This window comes from Leopardus geoffroyi (genome assembly GCF_018350155.1).
Source record: "Leopardus geoffroyi isolate Oge1 chromosome D3 unlocalized genomic scaffold, O.geoffroyi_Oge1_pat1.0 chrD3_random_Un_scaffold_40, whole genome shotgun sequence".
NCBI classification, from domain to species: domain Eukaryota; kingdom Metazoa; phylum Chordata; class Mammalia; order Carnivora; family Felidae; genus Leopardus; species Leopardus geoffroyi.
The window spans coordinates 86,158-107,103 of record NW_025543557.1 but is presented as its reverse complement, the minus strand read 5'-3'; the positions used below and the strand labels follow the sequence as shown (position 1 = coordinate 107,103).

The following is a 20,946-nucleotide window of genomic DNA, read 5'->3' as shown; positions in this document are numbered from 1 at the left end:
GGTGAGCTGCAGTGGCACGCAGGTGGTCTCTGCTGAGCCAGGACCTCCCCACAGCTCGCTGCTGCCTGACCTCGGGCGAGTCCTGTCCCCTCTCCAAACCTCAGGTTCCCCCTCTGTGAAATGGTCATGTGACGGTGAGACAAGATGGAGCATCTCACCTGGTGCTCAGGCTCTCCCGGCAAGCTAGTGGCATGGCTAAGGCCTGGACCCTGGCCACCTGACTCCTGAATGACTCTGTCCCCTTGTGGTGATGATCTGGTCACTGCTGTTCCTTTCTCTTCTTTCTCACACTCAGTGGGACATTTGGGTACTTGCGGCCCTTTTCTGGAATGCTCTCGGGATCTAGTAGAGGGAAAAGACTAATCAGAGGAGCAAGAACAGACTGGCGGCTCCATATGAAGGAGCAGGGGCCCGGTGCCTACAGCCCTGAATGGTGGCCTGTGCCGTTTGGTGAGGGCTTCTCGAGTGTCCCCCAGTGGAGACGGTCGGGTCCTGAGCCGAGGGCGCCGCGGCCCCTCGAAGGCAGGGGTGGGCAGAGGTGGATTGGGAAGGGAAAAGAGAAAGGACTCATTGTTCCAGCTCCACGGAGGCTTCCCAGGTGCACCTGCTCCAGGCCACCTATCCTGAAGGAGGTGGACGACCTTGCTCGGGCTCCCAGAGAGCTGGAGCTGTAGGATCTGGGCCAGGAGCAGCCCGGTCACTTCCCCAGATCCCTGTGAGGCGGCGCTACCAGCCCCCACTTTTCTGCCTCCAAGAGAGCAGGATTCCAGAGTTGGGGGCGGGGGGCGTTGGGGCCAGGGTTCCAGCCCATCCTTTGAGCCAGCAGCAGCCAGGCATGGTGCCAGGCACTGAGCACCCAGGGGGGAACCGAGATCCCTTCCTGTTTCCCCTCCTTCCTTGCCGGGTCTCCTTGGGACCATCAGCCATCCTGCTCAGAGCGCTTGGAAGGCTGGAGTCCTTCCCCGTGGCTCTGCTCTCCACCACATCCCTCCCATTGTGGGGGACCCATCGAGTTCCTGTACATGAGCCACCTCATCGGGGTGTGCCTTGCCCAGGCAGGACTAGACTTTTTCGAACCCCAGACCAGTTCTGAGAGCCCAGCAGCACTGACTGAAGGTGCAGGTGTGTGGATTTGGGGGCGGAGGGGGAGGGTGTCGTTTATTCATTCAACAGGCCAAGGTCAGCGCCTCCTTTGCATCAGGCTCTGTGCTGGGGCCCCAGGAGTGTTGGGCAGCACCGCCCAGTGTGGGGTGAGGAGCTCTGGGGGGCAGGCCAGGGGTGAGGCAGCTCAGTCCTTCCTCAGCCTGGGGGAAGTGCAGTTCAGCTGAGCCTCCCTGGGCAGGGAGTGAAAGATTCCACAGAAACTTGGAGCCTCCTAGAGGATTTGGACTTTATCCTGGGAGCAGGTGTTCCAAGCTGAGAGGGGCAGCATCAGATGTGGCTTTTGCTTGGCTCGTGGGGCTCAAGCCAGGAGCCCCTTCCCTGGCAAGGCTGCTGCTGTTGTCCAGGTGAGCGTGGATGGTGGCGCAGGCAGCGTGGGCCAGTGGCACAGGGGGCCAGGTGGGACAACAAGTACCTGGGCGTGGAAGAGACGTGCCTGGCGATGGGGAGCGCGAGGTCAGCGAGAAGCCAGATTCAGGATGACTGCCGGGCTCCTGGCCTGGGAGACTGGGTGGATGGTCACATCTCGGGTTATCAGCTCAGGTTTCGGGAAGCACTATTTGAGCGAGTTCTTTGTGGCTGGTTTTGCGGCAGAGGGTCCCAGGCAGGATGGGAGCTGACTCTGCGCCCAGGCCTCTGCCCTCCAGCTTGGCCCAGACCCCACCAGGTCTGCTCCTCTCTCTCCCTTAACCCTACAGGCACTTTAGCTTCTTGAGTGAAGGGCTGCACCTCACAACTGTGCCCTGTCCACATGGGGGAGCACCACTCCACCCCTGCTGCCTGGGTCCACGGGGACCGCCCTCTGCCCTGGCACCCCGACCCTGTGCTTTGATGTGTCTCATCCCCTCGCTGTGCAAGGGCATCCCCCCATGCCTCAAGGCGCAGCTCCTGGAACAAAGCCTCTCTGCACTACAGCTTGAATCTGTCACCCTCCTGGCCCTGTGCTAGAGCAGGCTCCCTGAGGACAGACGATGGCTGGGGCACACCCTCCCCTCCCCTCCCCTACCTCAGGCCTGTGGGCTAGAGATGGAGCTGAAGCTCCGTGCTGAAGTGGCCCTTTGTACATTGTCCCCCTGGGGGAGGGGGGAGCCTGGGGGAGGGGCTGGCACTGCCCGACACCCTGTGCTGATCTCAGTGGCACTGAGGATCCAGGTGGGGAGTGGGGGGGGGGCGGGAGGGGGTGGGTTCTCTGGGCCTGGGATCAGGGGAGAACACCCTACAGGTTGGGCTCGCACTGGCCGGGCCTGCCACCCCACACTAGAAGGTACTTGTCATTCAGAGTCTGTCATCACTTCTCAGGCAAGGTGTGTCATCACACAACAGTTGTTTAGGGAGCACTGCTCCGGGCCAGGCTTTGTCCTAGGGGGTTGGGCGCCACTGCGACCGGTGACCGGTGACTGAGGCTTACAGGCTTAAGATGACCCTGCTCTCCTGTTGATATTCTGAGCGCCAGGGTGTGGGTGGGGGAGACAGACCACGAACAGGTAAACAAGGAGCCGGCTAGCTTCCACTGTGAGTGCTGGGGAGCAGAAGACCCGGGCGGGGGACAGCTAATGTAGCTGGAGGGCCAGTAGGGCCCCTCTGAGCACGCAGCCACATTCCAGGCCAAGGAGTAGCCAGTGGGAGCACCCTGCGATGGAAAGGTGGGGACTGTGAATGGAGCCCAGTGGACAAGGGCGGCGAGGGCAGCAAAGATTCAAGGACCAGCTTGGCGGGGTCTGCGGGCTCAGAGAGGAGTTTGCATTTCATTCTGAGGGAGACTAGTGTGCGGGTGGGGTAGAGGGGAGGGGGGACGTGGCCTGGTGGGGACTTTGCAGTGACAGAATTTGTGGGGCCCAGTGCCAAATGAAAATGTAGGTCCCGAGGGGCGCCTGGGTGTCTCCCAGGGTTATGGGATTGAGCCCTGCGTCTGGCTCCGCATAGAGCCTGGAGTTTGCTTAAGAATCTCTCTCTCTCTCCCTCTGCCCCCCTCCCCCACTCTTGTGTGCTCTCTCTCTCTCTCTTTCTCTCAAGTAAAATAAAATAGGGGCACCTGGGTGGCTCACTTGGGTGACCACTTCTGCTCAGGTCACGATATCGAAGTTTGTGAGTTTGAGCTCTGCGTCGGGCTCTGTGCTGACAGGTCAGAGCCTGGAGCCTGCTTCAGATTCTGCGTTTCCCTCTCTGCCCCTCCGCTGCTCACGCTCGGGCTCTCTTTCTCTCAAAAATAAACATAAAAAAATAAAATAAAATAAAATAAAATAATGAAAAAAACCGAATGAAATCACAACTATATTCAGTTAATCTGAGAAATGCAAAGTTGGTTTAACATGTGCAAATAATGTAATTCCCCACAGTAACAAATACTTTATTTTATTTTTACTTTTTTTATTTAATTTTTTTATTTTTTTAGAATTTACCTGCAAATCAGTTAGCATAGAGTGAAACAATGATTTCAGGAGTAGATTCCTTAGTGCCCCTTGCCCATTTAGCCCCCTCCCACTACCCCTCCAGCAACCCTCAGTTTGTTCTCCATATTGGTGAGTCTCTTCTGTTTTGTCCCCCTCCCTGTTTTTATATTATGTTTGTTTCCCTTCCCTTATGTTCATCTGTTTTGTCTCTTACAGTCCTCATACGAGTGAAGTCATATGATTTTTGTCTTTCTCTGACTGACTATTTCTTAACATAATACCCTCCAGTACCATCCATGTAGTTGCAAATGGCAAGATTTCATTCTTTTTGATTGCCGAGGAATACTCCGTTGTATCTAGATACCACATCTTCTGTATCCTTTCATCCGTTGATGGACATTTGGGCTCCTTTGCATACTTTGGCTATTGTTGATAGTGCTGCTATAGACATGGGGTGCATGTGTCCCTTAGAAACAGCACACCTGTATCTCGTGCATAAATGCCTAGTAGTGCAATTGCTGGGTCGTTGGGTAGTTCTATTTTTCGTGTTTGGAGGAAACTCCATACTGTTTTCCAGAGTGGCTGCACCAGCTTGCATTGCCACCAACAATGCAAAAGAGATCCTCCTTCTCCACATCCTCGCCAACTTCTGTTGTTGCCTGAGTTGTTAATGTGAGCCATTCTGACAGGCGTAAGTTGGTAGCTCAGTGTGGTTTTGATTTGTATTTCCCTGATGATGAGTGATGTGGAGCATTTTTTCATGTGTCGGTTGGCCATCTTGATGTCTTCCTTGGAGAAGTGTCTACTCATGGCTTTTGCCCATTTCTTCACTGGATTGTTGTTTGGGTGTTGAGTTTGAGACGTTCTTTGTAGATTTTGGATACTAACCCTTTATCTGATATGTCATTTGCAAATACCTTCTCCCCTTCTGTCAGTTGCCTTTTCGTTTTGCTGATTGTTTCCTTCGCTGTGCAGAAGCCTTTTAGTCTGATGAGGTCCCAGTAGTTCATTTTTGCTTTTATTTCCCTTGCCTCCGGAGACGTGTTGAATAAGAAGTTGCTGCGACCAAGATCAAAGAAGTTTTTGCCTGCTTTCAACTCGAGGATTTTGATGGCTTCCTGTCTTGCATTGAGGTCTTCCATCCATTTTGAGTTTATTTTTGTGTATGGTGTAAGAAAGTGGTCCAGGTTCATTCTTCTGCATGTTGCTGTCCAGTTTCCCAGCACCGCTTGCTGGAGAGACTGTCTTTACGCCATTGGATATTCTTTCCTGCTGTGTGAAAGATTAGTTGGCCATACATTTGTGGGTACATGTCTGGGTTCTCTATTCTGTCCCATTGATCTGAGTGTTTGTTCTAGTGCCAGTACCATACTGTCTTGATGATTACAGCTTTGTAGTATAGCTTGAAGTCTGGGATTGTGATGCCTCCTGCTTTGGTTTTCTTTTTCAAGATTGCTTTGGCTCTTCGGGCCCTTTTACGGTTCCATACACATTTTAGGAGTATAGGTTCTAGCTCTGTGAAGAATGCGGGTGTTATTTTGATAGGGATTGCATTGAACATGTAGATTGCTTTGGGTAGTATCGACCTTTTAACAATATTTGTTCTTCCTATCCAGGAGCTTGGACTCTTTTTCCATTTTTTTGTGTCTTCTTCCATTTCTTTCATAAGCTTTCTATAGTTTTCAGTACATACATTTTCCACCTCTTTGGTTAGATTTATTCCTACGTATTTTGTGGCTTTTTGTGCAACTGTAAATGGGATCGATTCCTTGATTTCTCTTTCTGTTGCTTCATTGTTGGTGTATAGGAATGCAACCGATTTCTGCGCATTGATTTTATATTCTGCAACTTTGCCGAATTCATGAATCCATTCGAGCTGTTTTGTGGTGGCATCTTTGGGGTTTTCCATATAGAGTATTGTGTCATCTGCGAAGGGGGAAAGTTTGACCTCCTCCTGGCCGATGTGGATGCCTTTTATTTCTTTGTGTTGTCTGATTGCAGAGGCTAAGACTTCCAATATTATGTTGAGTAACAGTGGTGAGAATGGACATCCCTGTCTTGTTCCTGACCTCAGGGGGGAAACTCTCCCATTTTTCCCAACTGAGGAAAAATTATTAGCATCGGGTTGTTCATATATGGCTTTTAGGATCTCAAGGTATGCTCCTTCTCTCTCCCTTTCTTGAGGGTTTTTATCAAGAAAGGATGCTGTGTTTTGTCAAATGCTTTCCCTGTGTCTATTGAGAGGGTCCTATGGCTCTTGCTCTTTCTTTTCTTGATGTGATGAATCACGTTTTTTTGAGGATATTGAACCAGCCCCGCATCCCAGGTATAAATCCTGCTTGGTCGTGGTAATACTTTTCATGTATTGTTGGATCCGGTTGGCTAGTATCTTTTTGAGAATTTTTACATCCATGTTCCTCAGGGAAAGTGGTCTATAGTTCTCCTTTTTAGTGGGGTCTCTGTCTGGCTTTGGAATCAAGGTAATGCTGGCTTCATAGAAAGAGTTTGCAAGTTTTCCTTCCATTTCTATGTTTTGGAACAGTTTCAAGAGAATAGGTGCTAACTCTTCCTTAAATGTTTGGGAGAATTCTCCCTGGAAAGCCATCTGGCCCTGGACTCTTGTTTTTTGGCAGAGTTTTGATTACTAATTCGATTTCCTGACTGGTTCAAATGTTCTATATCTTCCTGTTTCAGTGTTGGTAGTGTATAGGTTTCTAGGAATTTGCCCATTTCTTTCAGATTACCCATTTGATTGGCATATAATTGCTCATACTATTCTCATTATTGTTTTTATTTCTGCTGTGTTGGTTGTGATCTCTCCTCTTTCATTCTTGATTTTATTTATTTCAGTCCTTTCCTTTTTTTCTTTTTTGACCAGACTGGCTAGTGGTTTATCAATTTTGTTAATTCTTTCAAGGCACTTGATTCTGGCTTGATTGGTCTGTTCAACTGGTATTTTTGTGGGGTTTTTTGTTTGTTTGTTTGTTTTGATAGCATTAATTTCTGCTGTAATCCTTATTATTTCCTGTCTTCTGCTGGTTTGGGGTTTTATTTGCTGTTCTTTTTCCAGCTCCTTAAGGCATAAGGTTAGGTTGTGTATCTGAGATCTCTCTTCCTTCTTTAGGAAGGCCTGGATTGCTATCTATTTTCCTCTTATGACCACCTTTGCTGCGTCCCAGAGGTTTTGGGTTGTGGTGTTATCCCTTTCATTGACTTCCATATACTTTTCAATTTCCTCTTTCACTGCTTGGTTAGCCCATTCATTCTTTAGTAGGATGTTCTTCAGTCTCCAAGTATGTGTTAACTTTCCCAATTATTTCTTGTCGTTGATTTTGAGTTTCATAGTGTTGTGGTCTGAAAATATGCACGGTATGATCTCGATCTTTTTGTACTTAGGGCTGATTTATGTCCCAGTATATGGTCTATTCTGGAGAACGTTCCATGCGCACTGGAGAAGGATGTATATTCTGCTGGTTTAGGATGAAATGTTCTGAATATATCTAAGTCCATCTGGTCCAGTGTGTCATTCAAAGCCATTCCTTGTTGATTGTTTTGATTAGATGATATGTCCATTGCTGTGAGTGGGGTGTTGAAGTTTCCTACTATTATGGTATTACTATCGATGAGTTTCTTTATGTTTGTGATTAATGGATTTACATATTTGGGTGCTGTCACATTTGGCGCATAAATGTTTACAATTGTTAGGTCTTCTTGGTGGATAGACCCCTTGATTATGACATAATGCCCTTCTGCATCTCTTGATACAGTCTTTATTTTAAAGTCTAGATTGAATGATATAAGTATGGCTAGTCTAGCTTTCTTTTGTTGACCATTAGCATGATAGATTGTTCTCCATCCCCTTATTTTCAATCTGAAGGTGTCTTTAGGTCTAAACTGGGTCTCCTGTAAACAGCATATAGATGGACCTTGTTTTCTTATCCATTCTGTTACCCTATGCCTTTTGATTGGAGCATTGAGTCCATTGACATTTAGAGTACTGAAAGATATGAATTTATTGCCATTATGATGCTTGTAGACGTGGAGTTTCTGGTGGTGATCTTTGGTCCTTTCTAATCTTTGTTGCTTTTGGTATATATATAGATAGATAGATAGATATAGACACATACACATACATATATGTATATGTATATATATGTATATGTATATATATGTATGTATGTATATGTAATTTTTTTTCATTTCTTCCCTCAGAAAGTCCCCCTTAAAATTTCTTGCAGGGCTGGTTTAGTGATCACAAATTCCTTTAATTTTTGTTTGTCTGGGAAACTTTTTCTCTCTCTTATTTTGAGTGACAGCCTTGCTGGATAAAGAATTCTTGGCTGCATTTATTTTTTATTTTATTTGTTTAATGTTTATTTATTTTTGACAGAGAGAGAGAGAGAGGGAGAGAGAGAGAGAGCATGAGCAGAGGAGGGGCAGAGAGAGAGGGAGACACAGAATCCGAAGCAGGCTCCAGGCTCTGAGCTGTCAGCACAGAGCCCGACGGGGGGCTCAAACTCACAGACCGCGAGATCACGACCAGAGCCGAAATCGGACGCCTAACCGACTGAGCCACCCAGGCGCCCCCACATATTTTTCTGATTCAGGACACTGAATATATCCCGCCACTGCTTTCTGGCCTGCCAAGTTTTTATGGGTAGGTCTGCTGCAAACCTGTTCTGTCTTCCCTTTTAGGTTCGGGAACTTTTTTTCCCCCTTGCTGCTTTCATGATTCTCTCCTTGCCTGAGTATTTTGTGAATTTGACTATGATATGCCTTGTTGATGGTCGGTTTTTGTTGAATCTAATGGGGGTCCTCTGTGCTTCCTGGATTTTGACGTCTGTGCCTTTCCCCAGCTTCCGTACATGTTTTCCGCTATGTTCACATTACCCTAATACCCCTATTTCTCTCTCTTCCGCTTCTGGGACCCCTATGATTCTGATGTTCATTTTTAATGAGTCACTGGTTTCTCTCATGCTTAAATAGTGCTCTTTTGCCTTAATCTCCCTCTTTTTTTTTCTGCTTTGTTATTCCCTGTAAGTTTGTCCTCTATATCGCGGATTCTCTGTTCTGCCTTGTCCATCCTTGCCGCCACTGCATCCATCCGTGATTGCAGCTCAGTTATAGTATTTTTAATTTCATTCTGGCTATTTTTTACTTCTTTTATCTCTGCAGAAAGGGGTTCTAATCTATTTTGGACCCCAGCTAATATTCTTATTATCGTGATTCTAAATTCTGGGTCAGACATCTTGCTTCTATCTGTGTTGCTCAAATCCCTGGCTGTCGTTTCTTCGTGTTCTTTCTTTTGGGGTAAATATCTGATGAATTCTGTGGTTCAGGTTGTGCAGATTGTTGTGTTGGTCCTCCAATCAGTGCTCTAGGTGTGTAGGATGGTTTTGTGTTGGCCTGGCTGTATTTCATGGATGGGAGACACACACAAAACTTCCACGCTGTTCTGCCATCTTGGCCCCTCCCCCCATTCACAAATATTTTAAAAACTTATCTCAGGGTGCCTGGGTAGCTCCCACGGTTAAGCATCCAACTTAGGCTCAGGTCATGATCTCACAGTATGTGAGTTTAAGCCCCACGTGGGGTTTGCATTGGGCTCGCCACTGTCAACGCAGAGCTTGCTTCAGATCCTGTCTCCCTCTCTCTCTGCCCCTCCCCTGCTGGCTTGCTTGGGCTCTCTCAAAAAAACCCAGAAAACTTATCTTAATAGATGTGAAATAAACTTCTGTTAACATTCAATATTCATTCATGACAAAACTTAGAAAACTAGTATTATAAGGGAACTTCCTCAATATACTTGTAGCAGAAAGACCCTAAGTGACTCCATAATATCTGCATTTTATTGTCACCTTTTCTTTATAATTCTTTTCTCTTAAGATCTGTGACTTGACTCTAGCTACTAGAATATGGCAAATGTAAAGGAATGTTGCAGACCTAATTAATTCAGTTAATTCAGAGTCAACCAAAAGGAGGATTATGCTAGGCAAACCTGATCTGATCACGTGAACACCCTTCAAGGAGGACTGAGCCTTCTCTGAAGTGACATTCTCCTTGCTGGCCTCCTAAACTAAGCGGCCATATCGAGGAAGTCTACGTGGCCACGAACAAGGAACAGCCTTGCTCTAGGCTGAATATTTGTGTCCCCACTCACCGAAACTCATGTGTTAAATCTTAATGTTCAACGTGATAGTATTTAGAAGTGGGGATTTGGGAAGTGATTAAGTCATGAAGGTGGAGCCCTCATGAATGGGATTAGTGCCCTTATAAAGGAGGGCTGTGAGAGCTCCCTTGGCCCTGCACCAAGCAGGAAGACCAGCGTCCATGAACCAGGAAGCAGGTCGTCGCTGGACACTGAATCTGCCTGTGTCTTCATTTTGGACTCCCCAGCCTCCAGAACTGTGAAAAATAAAACTTTTTTTCATAAGCTGATGGTATTTTGTTAGAGCAGCCCAAAAGGACTAGGACATGTCTGGGAATGCTTCAGATCTAAGCCTCCAACTAGCCAACAACTAGCAAAGAGCTGTGGAAATGAGTCCAGTCATACAGTCACAAGGAGATTCTCTTAAAAACAAACGCAATGGGCTTGGAAGTAGATTCTTCCCCATCGAAGCACCCAATGGGGAAGCCTTGTGAGAACCTGAACAAAGGACCCAGCTAAGCCATTGTTCAGCTTCTGACCCATAAAAATGTGAGATACATGTGTGTGGCTGTAAGACACTGTGTTGATGGTGATTTGTTATAAACGTCAAGAGCAAACTAAGAGATTGATAAAAGATATACACTTCTAAAAACCCCACTATCTACATTGTTCTAGAAAACTAGTTTTACATGTTGCAATTTCAAGAAGACATGAACACTCACTATCCTCCCATTTACTCAACGTCATTCTTGTAGTAGGAAAAAAAATGAAAGCTCTAGGAATTGGAAAGAAACGAAAATGCCATTTATAGATGATATGTCGCTGCATGCCCCAAATCCAAAGGAATCTGCAGATAAGACACTCGAGTAAGAAACAATATATTGTGGGGAATAAGCTTAGACAATTAAAAGACTAGTTGTTTGGAAAAATCAGTATAAGAAATGTCTTTCCTGACAAGCTATTGGCAGATTCAATGCAATTCCAAAGAGAAACGGCTTTGGAGATCTTGCCAAGTTGATTAAAGAAGACCTGTGGAGCCCTTCCTTCCTGTCTTCTTTCTCATGCCCATTTTAGTTCCCAGTCCTAGAAACAGAGGCATGGAGTTGTGGGGGTCCAGAGTGAGGTGCTGGAGCTTAGACAGAATGGGGAAGACATTACGTGTGGGACAGTCACCCTGCACAGTGTTGGAGCTCAAGTGAGAGCATCCCTGAAAAGTGAATGATATAGAATAATGAAGTATCACAGACTGGACAGGGTGGGGAGGCATCTGCACAGGGGAAGAATAGCCCAGCGTGGGTTTTCAGAACCTGCAGGGGGGCAAACCATCTGCAGAAGAGGTGGCTTGGCACAGGGTGTCTGAGAAAGGAGATATGTACATGTCTCAAAGTACTTCCCCACAAAATACTAAATAATTGGAAAGTGGAAAGTTAACATTCCAGGTGAGAAACCTGGCAGATACTACCTCCGGTGGCCAACATTAACATCACCAGTATTGGGACAAATCAGAATTGTAGGTCACACGATAAGATGCAATGAAAAGAGTAGGTTGTAGTGATACTCTTGCTAAAAATCTATGATCTGAATTTTACCGTAAGGAAACCTAAGAAAAATCCACATTGAAAGACATTCCACATTACTGGAATTTACTTGTCAAAAGGTTAAAAGTCATGAAAGTCAAGGAAAGACAAAGGAACTGTTCTAGAGTGAAAGAGACTAAGACACACAACTGAATTCAATACATGGCTCTGAACATGACCTTCCTTGGTATTACGTATACTACAGATAAGTGACCAAACTTAAAAAGAATTATGAGGAATAAATGATAGAATTATACTGAACCCTTGAACAAAAGAGTTTTAATGGGTGCACTGACTACACACAGATTTTTTTTTCAGTACTGGAAATATATTTTCTTTTATAATTTTCTTCATGGTATTTTTTTCTGTAGCTTACTTTAAGAATATAGTACGATACATATCATATACAAAAAGATCATTGGTAGTAGCAGTGGTTAAGTCTTTGGGGGTCAAAATTTGTTCATGGCTTTTTGACTGTGGGGGGCAGGGGTCAGAGACTTTAACCCCATTGTTCAAGTGACAAGTGTATTAGAGTTAATGTTCTGATTGTGAAGGTTGTATGGTAGTTATGTGGAATCTACTGACTTGTAGGATTTAAATGCTACAGGAATCAGGCATCCCATTAGCAATTTACTTGCAAATGGCTCTGGGGCAGGGGAGGGGAGTTTTTTTTTTTTTTTTTTTCTCAATTTTTTTCTTTTCTCTAAATTTGTTTCCAAAAAGCAAATCAAAAATTAACTAAATAAATAAATAAATAGAAAAGGTGAAAAGTCTTAGGCAAATCCTATTTTTCCATGTGGAAAGAGCTATGAATCAGTGTTGACAATTAAAATTATAAATAAGTTTTATGGCACTATAAAAAATTGTTATATGTACAAACATTGGCAATAGCCGTAGCAGGAATACATCAAACTAACGTCTAAATCTTTAGGCCCACATATAGTGATAAAAATTGGAAAATTCAAAAAAGCCATTCATGAACATTACTGAAGTATTAATGACAACTTGGTTGTTTGGGTGCTGTTCAAACAGCAGGGAGTGGAACATCTGATGTATGTCAAACCCTTTAGTGCTGGTTTCCATGTACAAAATGTGCTTAAAAGTTAATGAAATGCCAAGAAACATAGTTTAAAATATACAGATTTTCATTACACACATATGACACAAAAACATTTTCCTTTAATCAAGATTTTTCCATATAGTGTGTTCAATTGGGAAACAATGACAATGTTTTGTAAGCACCCAGTAAATTTTTTCTATTTATTTTTCAAATCATATAATTTTTGTTCAAAATCTGTACATATTCTCGTGACGCTTTCCATACTGGATCTTGATTTAGAATTGAATCATCAGTAGATACTAAAGGAGTTCTACAGTATCCTCATTCAAATTCGGTAGCAGCTGAAAAGGAAAAGAAAGAATTATCTTCTTTCTCCAAAATACTTTTCACTACAAGTCCTTAATAAAAAAAAGAAAGAAAAGAAAAGAAAAAGAAAAAAAGAAAGTTGGGGTCTTTATGAAAAGGTGTTAAGAAAATTGAAAAATAACTACGTACAACTGCAATATGAAACCCAAGATTAGTATTAAATATATTTTGCTCAGGTTTGCACACTGAATTAATTGCTATTGTGGATAAATATCAGAGTTTCTGTTTTTTTCATTACAAGGTGAAATTACAAGATGAGGACATAGTCCACCCTGAACAATCATAAACTATAAACTGAAAAATCAAACAGGCATTTCCAAACATTTCTGAACAGGACCTTCCTTGATATACAGATGTAAGTGACAGTTATAAAACACAGCACTACTGGAACATACAGAAGGGACATCCCAGTTTTGCGTCAATATTGTCTGCTTTTTGGTGAAGGTGATATGTAAGCTGACAACTGAAGGACAAGGAAATAGTATGCTAGGTAGAGGGAAGAAGCACAAAGAGCTAGATGTGAGGAAGAACACTTGTGCAATTATGAGTAGTTTGACAAGGTGCGAGAGCAAAGCAACAGAGTAGGGCAAATAGTGAGACAAGGCTGAATAATCTGGCAAGAAGCAAACTGATTTGAGTGTTTTCATTCCATGCTAAGGAATTTGAAGTTTTACCCAAGGGCAAAAGCAATGACAAAGTCAATGAGTGAAGATTGAAACCCGTTACCTGTCAAGTGACAGCTATATGACCTCTAATTACTTAACCAAGCATTACCAAGACGACTGGCTTTTTGGGTCTTCTATCACTAGCGGAAACAATTTGATAAAGCACACCTTTTCTGACACTTGTGCAGGTTGACAGTTCCATAGGAATGGCACCAGTGAAGGAAGATTATCGCCAGAAATAACAGATATATAGACTTAGGGAGATCGAAAAACTTCTTTAACGTTTATTTATTTTTGAGAGAGAGAGAAACCACAAGCGGACAGGGGCACAGAGAGAGGGAGACACAGAATCTGAAGCAGGCTCCAGGCTCCGAGCTTTCAGCACAGAGCCCTCTGTAGGGTCTGAACCTACCTGAGCTGAAATCAGTCGCCCAACCGACTGAGCCGCCTGGGTGCCCCTAGACTTTTGGGAGATTTTAAAAGAGCTATGAAACATGAGGACTAAATGAGGAAGAAGTGTGTTCTTCATTATGCTCATGCTTTTACATTTTTTATTAGATATGTACCAAAAAATGTGAATGCAGTATCCATTATCCGAACAATGGAAAGGGATGCCATTTACTACTTATAGTTTATTTCAGAAATCAATGATATCTAACTTCATACATTTTTGGCAACATACCTTCTTCTGGTGCTCTGGTTACTCCTTTCTCCAACTCCAGCTGCATCTGAAATAAGTCAAATATTATTTAGAATGTGTACGGTAAACAAAAGACATTGTAGGAATTATATATAGCTTACGACATGTGGTCTTGAAACAATACTTGTAGAGATTAAACCAAAGTTAGGGATTGCTTACATAGAAAGACAATCATATGAATAAAATAAATTCCTACCTATTTTATGTTAGTTTCACATAATTGAGAACAGATACATACATACATACACACACACACGTATATATGTGTGTATATATGTGTGTGTGTGTATATATACATATATAAATATGTGTATATTATATATACATATATAATGCCATTTAGGTGAATCTGATAAAAAGCACAATTAATATTGATCTATTGAATGTGTATAATCTCTGAAAGGTGATGTTTGATCTTACTGGTACAAAAAAGTTTAAACAAGAATCATATTGTATACTGAGTTATTACCTGAAAATGATTAGAAAACCTGCCATTTATGAAAGTTTAATCAGTTTTACCTTAATGAATTGTTCCTTAAATTGGGCTTTCCATTCTTTCACTTTTAGAAAAACAAAATTTGAAGGAAGGCTTTTGCTATTAATTTTTCAGGACTGACTCTTAAATACATATAAAATGAAGAAAGTGGGACTGTCATACTGTCATGTGGAAATTCTACTGGCAAAAAATTGAGTAATAATATTTTGCTATCTGTGTTATGACTAAAACACTTCTTTTCATATGCACACAAAGATTTCAGAAAATCTCTTTGAAGAAAGGAAAAATAGAGGGTTACAACAGTTTTCAAACTTAGCTTCTGATTTATAACTTTCTCAATTAGAGAGAAGGAAAACAATATACAATTTTCAATTGTAACTTTGTTTCCTTTCTCCAAATTAGGACCAAGTTTGGAAACACTTGACTTATTAAAGTTATGGTTATCTACTTACTTATGAAATGTGTACGAATATTTCCAACTACAGGTGACCCTTGAATAACACAGGGTTTGTGGTGCAGTCAAAAACCTGCATATAATTTTTCATCCCCCCAAAACTTAATTACTAATCGCCTACTGTTGACCGGAAGCCTTACCGGTAACATAAACAGTCAATTCGTACATGTTTTGTACAGTAGAATAAGCCAGGGCAAAAAAATGACATTGAGAAAAACAGAAGGAAGAGGAAATACACTTAGAGTACTATACAGTATCCAAAAATAATCCATGTGTAAGTAAGGTAGACCCGCACAGTTCGAAACCATGTTGGTCAAGGGTCAACTGTATATTACAACTGTTCCTATCTAGAATGTTCTTATTTAGATCTTTCTTATACAAGGTAGCCTCGCCCTGAATGCCCCAAACGGGCTCCAAAATAGCGTACTGAACATAATCAACACTGGTGATAAGGATTCCAAAGTCTTTACAAATGTAGGTGTGAGGACAAATGTTTTGGCTGACATATTTCCCAATATTTTCAGAGACTGTTTTCCCTAATACTTTTTTTTAATTGAAGTATAGTTGACAGACAATGTTACACTAATTTCAGTATTCAAATTCAGATTGGACAATTGTAGACACTATGCTATGCGCACTACCGTACATGTAGTTACCCTCTGTCACCATACAACATTAATACAATATTATTGACGATATTTCATATGCTGTATTCTTCATTCTTGTGACTTACCTATTTTATAACTGGAATTTTTACCTCTTCCTCCTCTTCGCCTATTTTGTCCTTACTCTCTACCCACCTCCCCTCTACCAACCACCAATGTGTCCTCTGTAGTTATGATTCTGTTGACTTGTTTGGTTTTTTTATAATCCACATGTAAGTGAAATCAGATGGTATTTGTCTTTCTCCGATATATTTCACCTAGCATAATACCCTCTAGGTCTATCAATGTCACAAATGGCAAGATCTCATTCTTTTTGATAGCTGAGGTATATTTCATTGTATACATATTACACGTCTTCTTTATCCATTCATCTATCGATGGACACTTAGGTTGCTTCCATATTTTGGTTATTGCAAACAATGTTTCAATAAACATAGGGATGCACACAACTTTTCAAATTATTGTTTTCATTTTCTTTGGGTAAATATGCAGTAGTTGAATTAATGAATATCTATTTTTAAGTTTTTGAGGAACCATAACACTTTTTTGACAATAGCAGGCCTTATAAAATGAATGGGACATTATAAAATTCAGGCCTTATAAAATGAATGGGACATTACTATGCCAGACTTATAAAATTAATAACTCAATACCAGATGATGGGAGAAGGCTTTATTCAAACAATTTTATATTACCATTAATAAATACGATATAAAATATAAACCACGTTTTTTCATGACATGACTTAAGGAACTACCAAGGTAATGTTGCATCTTTTCCCCAAAAGCTCTTTTCCTAAATATTTACCTCTGTGACCTTTATGTTTATTTCTAGGTAAAAACTGTGTTTCGATGGTGAAAATAGCTTTCAAGTCCATGAATAAGGACACATGTGTATTTTATGTATACCTTTCCATTTATCAGAAATATAAGAGGGTGAGAAAATTATACACAGAAAAACTATATATCAGCAAATTTTAATTCAAAGAACATTTTTAAAGAATTTTTAATTAGAAGGATTTTCTCATTACTGTTAGCATTCAAATATGGCCCATAGAAATCTAAGGTTAAGATGGGGACACTGCAGGATTGAGGGACAAGGAAGTCACAGCCATAGTCTCCATCTCTCCTTTAGACAGCTCTACTTCTCTGTTTTACACAATACAGTTTAATGCAAAAAAAAAATTGCGTTCTATTCTTTGAAAAAAATTATTTTGAAGGTATAAAAGTCACTAATTTAGTCAAAATCCCGAATATTGCGTAATAGACAAAAAGGGCTCAGAGAGAGTGTACTTTGCCTGAGGTCATGAAACCAACTAGATGCAGACCAGGAATACACTTCTGGTCTTACCAAGCCTAGAGTTCTATGCCAGTTACTTCCTCATAGTCAGGAAAAAGATGTATATTTTAAGTATAACTCAGAGAAAATGAATACATAAAACTTTGTCATGTGGCTCAATAATGTTTAGGTATGAGGCACACAATAGTAGCTTTGTAACTAAATTACAAATTTTAAAGTCATGAATAAAAATAAAGGAACAGAAATTATGTTAACTCCTTTTAGTAGCAGTCAATTTTTAAGCACAACTTTTTTAAACCACAGGACAGAGAACTTGAGAGAGAAAATCTTCAGGTGAAGCAAGCAAGCTGAAACTGAGGAAATTCTTCCTGAAAGAATGATTTATTTCTTCCAAAGAAAATTTGGCTTATCAAAATCGATCAACAAATGAGTGAACCCATGGTGTAGTTATTTATAGCAAAATTTAAAACCCAACAGATTTCTCTTTCCCATCTAGCATGCTTCTGTCTAACCTCTCATCATTAGTTGGTATGTACAAAAGACACAATTCACTTTATTTATAATTTAAATCCAGTCAGAAATAATAGGTGAACCTTCACTTCTCACATTTGGACTTATCTCTCTCTCCCTCCCGACAGGAAGGGAGACTTACCTAACGGGTGAATTTGGGAGAAGGAGCTAAGCAGTGCTTATGTGTTTCTGAGTCTCCTCTTTGAAAAGATGTGCCTGCCCACAGTAACATGAATTTGGGTCTGCTCTCAGCTCTGTGGTAAGCACTCTGCCCCCAGGGTGAGTGTCAAGCATTTGTTTCCTCAATTTACAACTGTGTGGGGAAGTGCCCAATTTGGGAGGAAGCCCAGTGTGGCTAACATAACCTAAATCATATCCTCCAATTTGTTAGTGTGTATTAGTAATAAAGCTACTAAGTTTCTCTCCATCTCCCTGTCTGCTGTGTTCTGAATTTAGAAAGAGAAGAGCAGTGTTACTTGTCGCCTACCCAGTGTCACCTGTCAAAGCTCCACCAAGAAAAATACTAGACAACACTTACAGAAAAATTCTCTTCTTCCTTGACTTCATAACTAATGTACATTGTTCAAAAGCAATGCCCACTCAAAAGAGAGAAAAAGTTGAAAGAAACCATTTTAGAAACAAACATAGAAAGTCAGACAAACTGAGGACACAGAGGAATACCTTCCAAATGAAAGAACATGACAAAACCTAAGGGAAAAAAAACTAACAAAACTAAGAAAAAAAACTAAGAAAAAAAAAAAAAACAGAGATAAGTGATGTACCTCATAAAGAGTTCAAGGTAAAGGTGATAAAGATGCTCAGTGAACTTGGGAGGAGAATGAATGGATCCAGTGATAACATCAACAAAGAGATAGAAAATATAAAAAAGAACCAATCAGAGCTGAAGGATACAATAACAGAAATGACAAATACACTAGGGGGAATCAACAGCAGATAAGAAGATGCAGAAGAACAGATCAACAATTTGCAAGACAGGGTAGTAGAAATCATCCAAGCTGAAAAACAAAAAGAAAAAAGAACTTTAAAAATGAGACTAGGTTAAAGGACCTGTGGGACAACATCCAGTGTAATAATACTTGCATTCAAGGGGTTCCAGAAAAAGAAAAGAGAAACGGGCAAAGAACTCATTTGAAGAAATAAAAGCTTCATTTTAAAAATTCAATGGGGCGCCTGGGTGGCGCAGTCGGCTAAGCGTCCGACTTCAGCCAGGTCACGATCTCGCGGGTCCGTGAGTTCGAGCCCCGCGTCAGGCTCTGGGCTGATGGCTCAGAGCCTGGAGCCTGTTTCCGATTCTGTGTCTCCCTCTCTCTCTGCCCCTCCCCCATTCATGCTCTGTCTCTCCCTGTCCCAAAAATAAATAAACGTTGAAAAAAATTTAAAAAAAAAAAAATTCAAATATTTGCTTGATTCAGCTATTTATAAAATGCTCTACAATCGCTCAGCAAGATATTGTATAAAAATTGAAACAGAGGTGCTATTAGTCAAAAAAAAAAAAAAAAAAAGAAAAAGAAAAAGAAAAAAGAGTGCCATAAGAGAGCAATTAAAGATGTATTCTCATGTAAGAAAATAGCAAAAATTTTACTTAAAAGAGAAATTAACCTTTTTAGTGTTACAAGTTGATTTAATTCATAAAAAAGGACTTACCATGGATTCTTTTTTTTGTTTAAAGTAGCCTCTATGCTTAGTGTAGAGCCCAATGCAGGACTTGAACTCATGACCCTGAGATCAAAACCTGAGCTGAGATCAAGAGTTAGACGCTGAAATGACTGAGCCACCCAGGCACCCCCTTTGATTCTTTTAAATAGTAAACATTCATATGTCATTAAGTGTTTGGAGGACGATCATTCACTGACATACAGTGGTGCAAAAACTGGATGATAGCAAAACCTTCAAATGTTTATGAACCACTGCCAACCAAAAATAAGTCCAAGCATCTAAGTGTACCTGTGATCAACAGGCAATAACATTTACTTTCTAAAATCAAATTTAAATGAAAGCTTTTCAAGAAATTTAACATGGGTCAGTTTAGTTATATTTATTGAATACAGTTAATACTAGGTGTCTCTTGTGGCGCACCTGGGTGGCTCAGTTGTTTTCAGTGTCCAAATCTTGATTTTGATTCAGGTCATGATCTCATGGTTTTGAGACTGAGCCCCACATTCGGCTCAGTGCTGAGCATGAAACCTGCTTGGGATTCTCTTTCTCCCTCTCCTTTTGCCCCTCCCCTGCATGCACTCACTCATTCTCTCGCAAAAATAAAATAAAAATAAGTATCTCTTGGAAATGAGAGATCAAGGGAATAAAAAATATACACATATATAAAATTTATATATATATATAAAATTTACCTCAGTTCTTTCTTAGCACATATAATTATGACTTTTACTTCGTATGTATTAGTTACTTAACTCAGAATTTAACCAAATTAAAAGCAACAATTATATCAAATATCTGAAACCCAAAGTAAAACAGATAATACAACCAACCTTCCACAAGGAAGTCTCCCAGTAGTCATATGACGGCCGTGGGTTTAAGGTAGGAATCACTAAGTTTCCTCTTAGAGTAAGGTTTCCATTGAGCACTGAATTATTTTCAAAATGTCCACAATAAGGTGTTTCCAGGCCTGGGCTCATAGTAAGAGTCCTGAGTGAAGTTTGATGCTGCTGTCTCTCCGCAAGAAGTTTTGTATTGCTCTCCGACAGCCTCTCATTAGTCTTGTGAAGATTAAAAAACACAAATACATTTTCTTTTTCCCTAAATCATTCCTAAATGACTTACATCTTTTTAAGTTTCCATAATAGTAAATAGCATTTGCCATTGAAGAGTGTTTTAACACTGAACATGTGACAGAGCACACCTACTATCTAAAATTATACTTTTAAAATTGTTCTAAAGAAATACTTATGTTTCCAGGGGGATCCCTAACTAACAATTCAAATTAGGGAAGGGAGAGAAGTGGCTATCAGTGATGTACATGGCTTAACGAATAATACTTGCTGTCTTCTGGAATGGCTGTACTGACAACATCCTTCAGGATGCCAGTATATATACACACATATTTAGTAAACCTGTTTAGAGATATAAAAATAAACCATCCCTCAAAGACATTTTCAAGCGTTTGCTTTCACCACTCTTGTGAAAATAAGTGCTTTCACCACTTACTATCTCAAAGAAACTGAGCATTTGACACCGAGGAATCACTGAGACCAACAATCTCTAGGGGAGATAGTAGATGGCGGACGTGTGATCAGAAAGAATTAAAACAGCTACAGAGGCAATTAGCTTATAACAGTTACCAAGGCACTGGAGGCAGAATCTGCCCTTTCTGTCTTCAGTCTTCCACATACCTCCCTCCCACCACGGTGCTCTTTTTAGCCACTTTGGGAACTATACTCCCCTTCAGCCCTGTGTGAGTCTTTCTGTATTTCACATGT

The 20,946-nt window shown here is 41.3% G+C and overlaps 3 long non-coding RNA genes across 3 annotated transcripts; 2 read left to right on the top strand and 1 right to left on the bottom strand.

The window, feature by feature from the left end:
• Window positions 1-12,435: 12,435 nt before the first annotated feature.
• Window positions 12,436-20,227, bottom strand: LOC123595665. Its single transcript, XR_006711293.1, has 3 exons — window positions 19,999-20,227; window positions 14,050-14,095; window positions 12,436-12,677 (listed from the first exon to the last, which is right to left on the bottom strand). It is a non-coding gene; the product is annotated as an uncharacterized LOC123595665 (long non-coding RNA).
• On the top strand, window positions 12,747-14,780 carry LOC123595669. The gene is made up of 2 exons (XR_006711296.1): window positions 12,747-13,057; window positions 14,678-14,780. It is a non-coding gene; the product is annotated as an uncharacterized LOC123595669 (long non-coding RNA).
• LOC123595668 lies at window positions 16,885-18,674 on the top strand. Its single transcript, XR_006711295.1, has 2 exons — window positions 16,885-17,750; window positions 17,948-18,674. It is a non-coding gene; the product is annotated as an uncharacterized LOC123595668 (long non-coding RNA).
• Window positions 20,228-20,946: the final 719 nt, after the last annotated feature.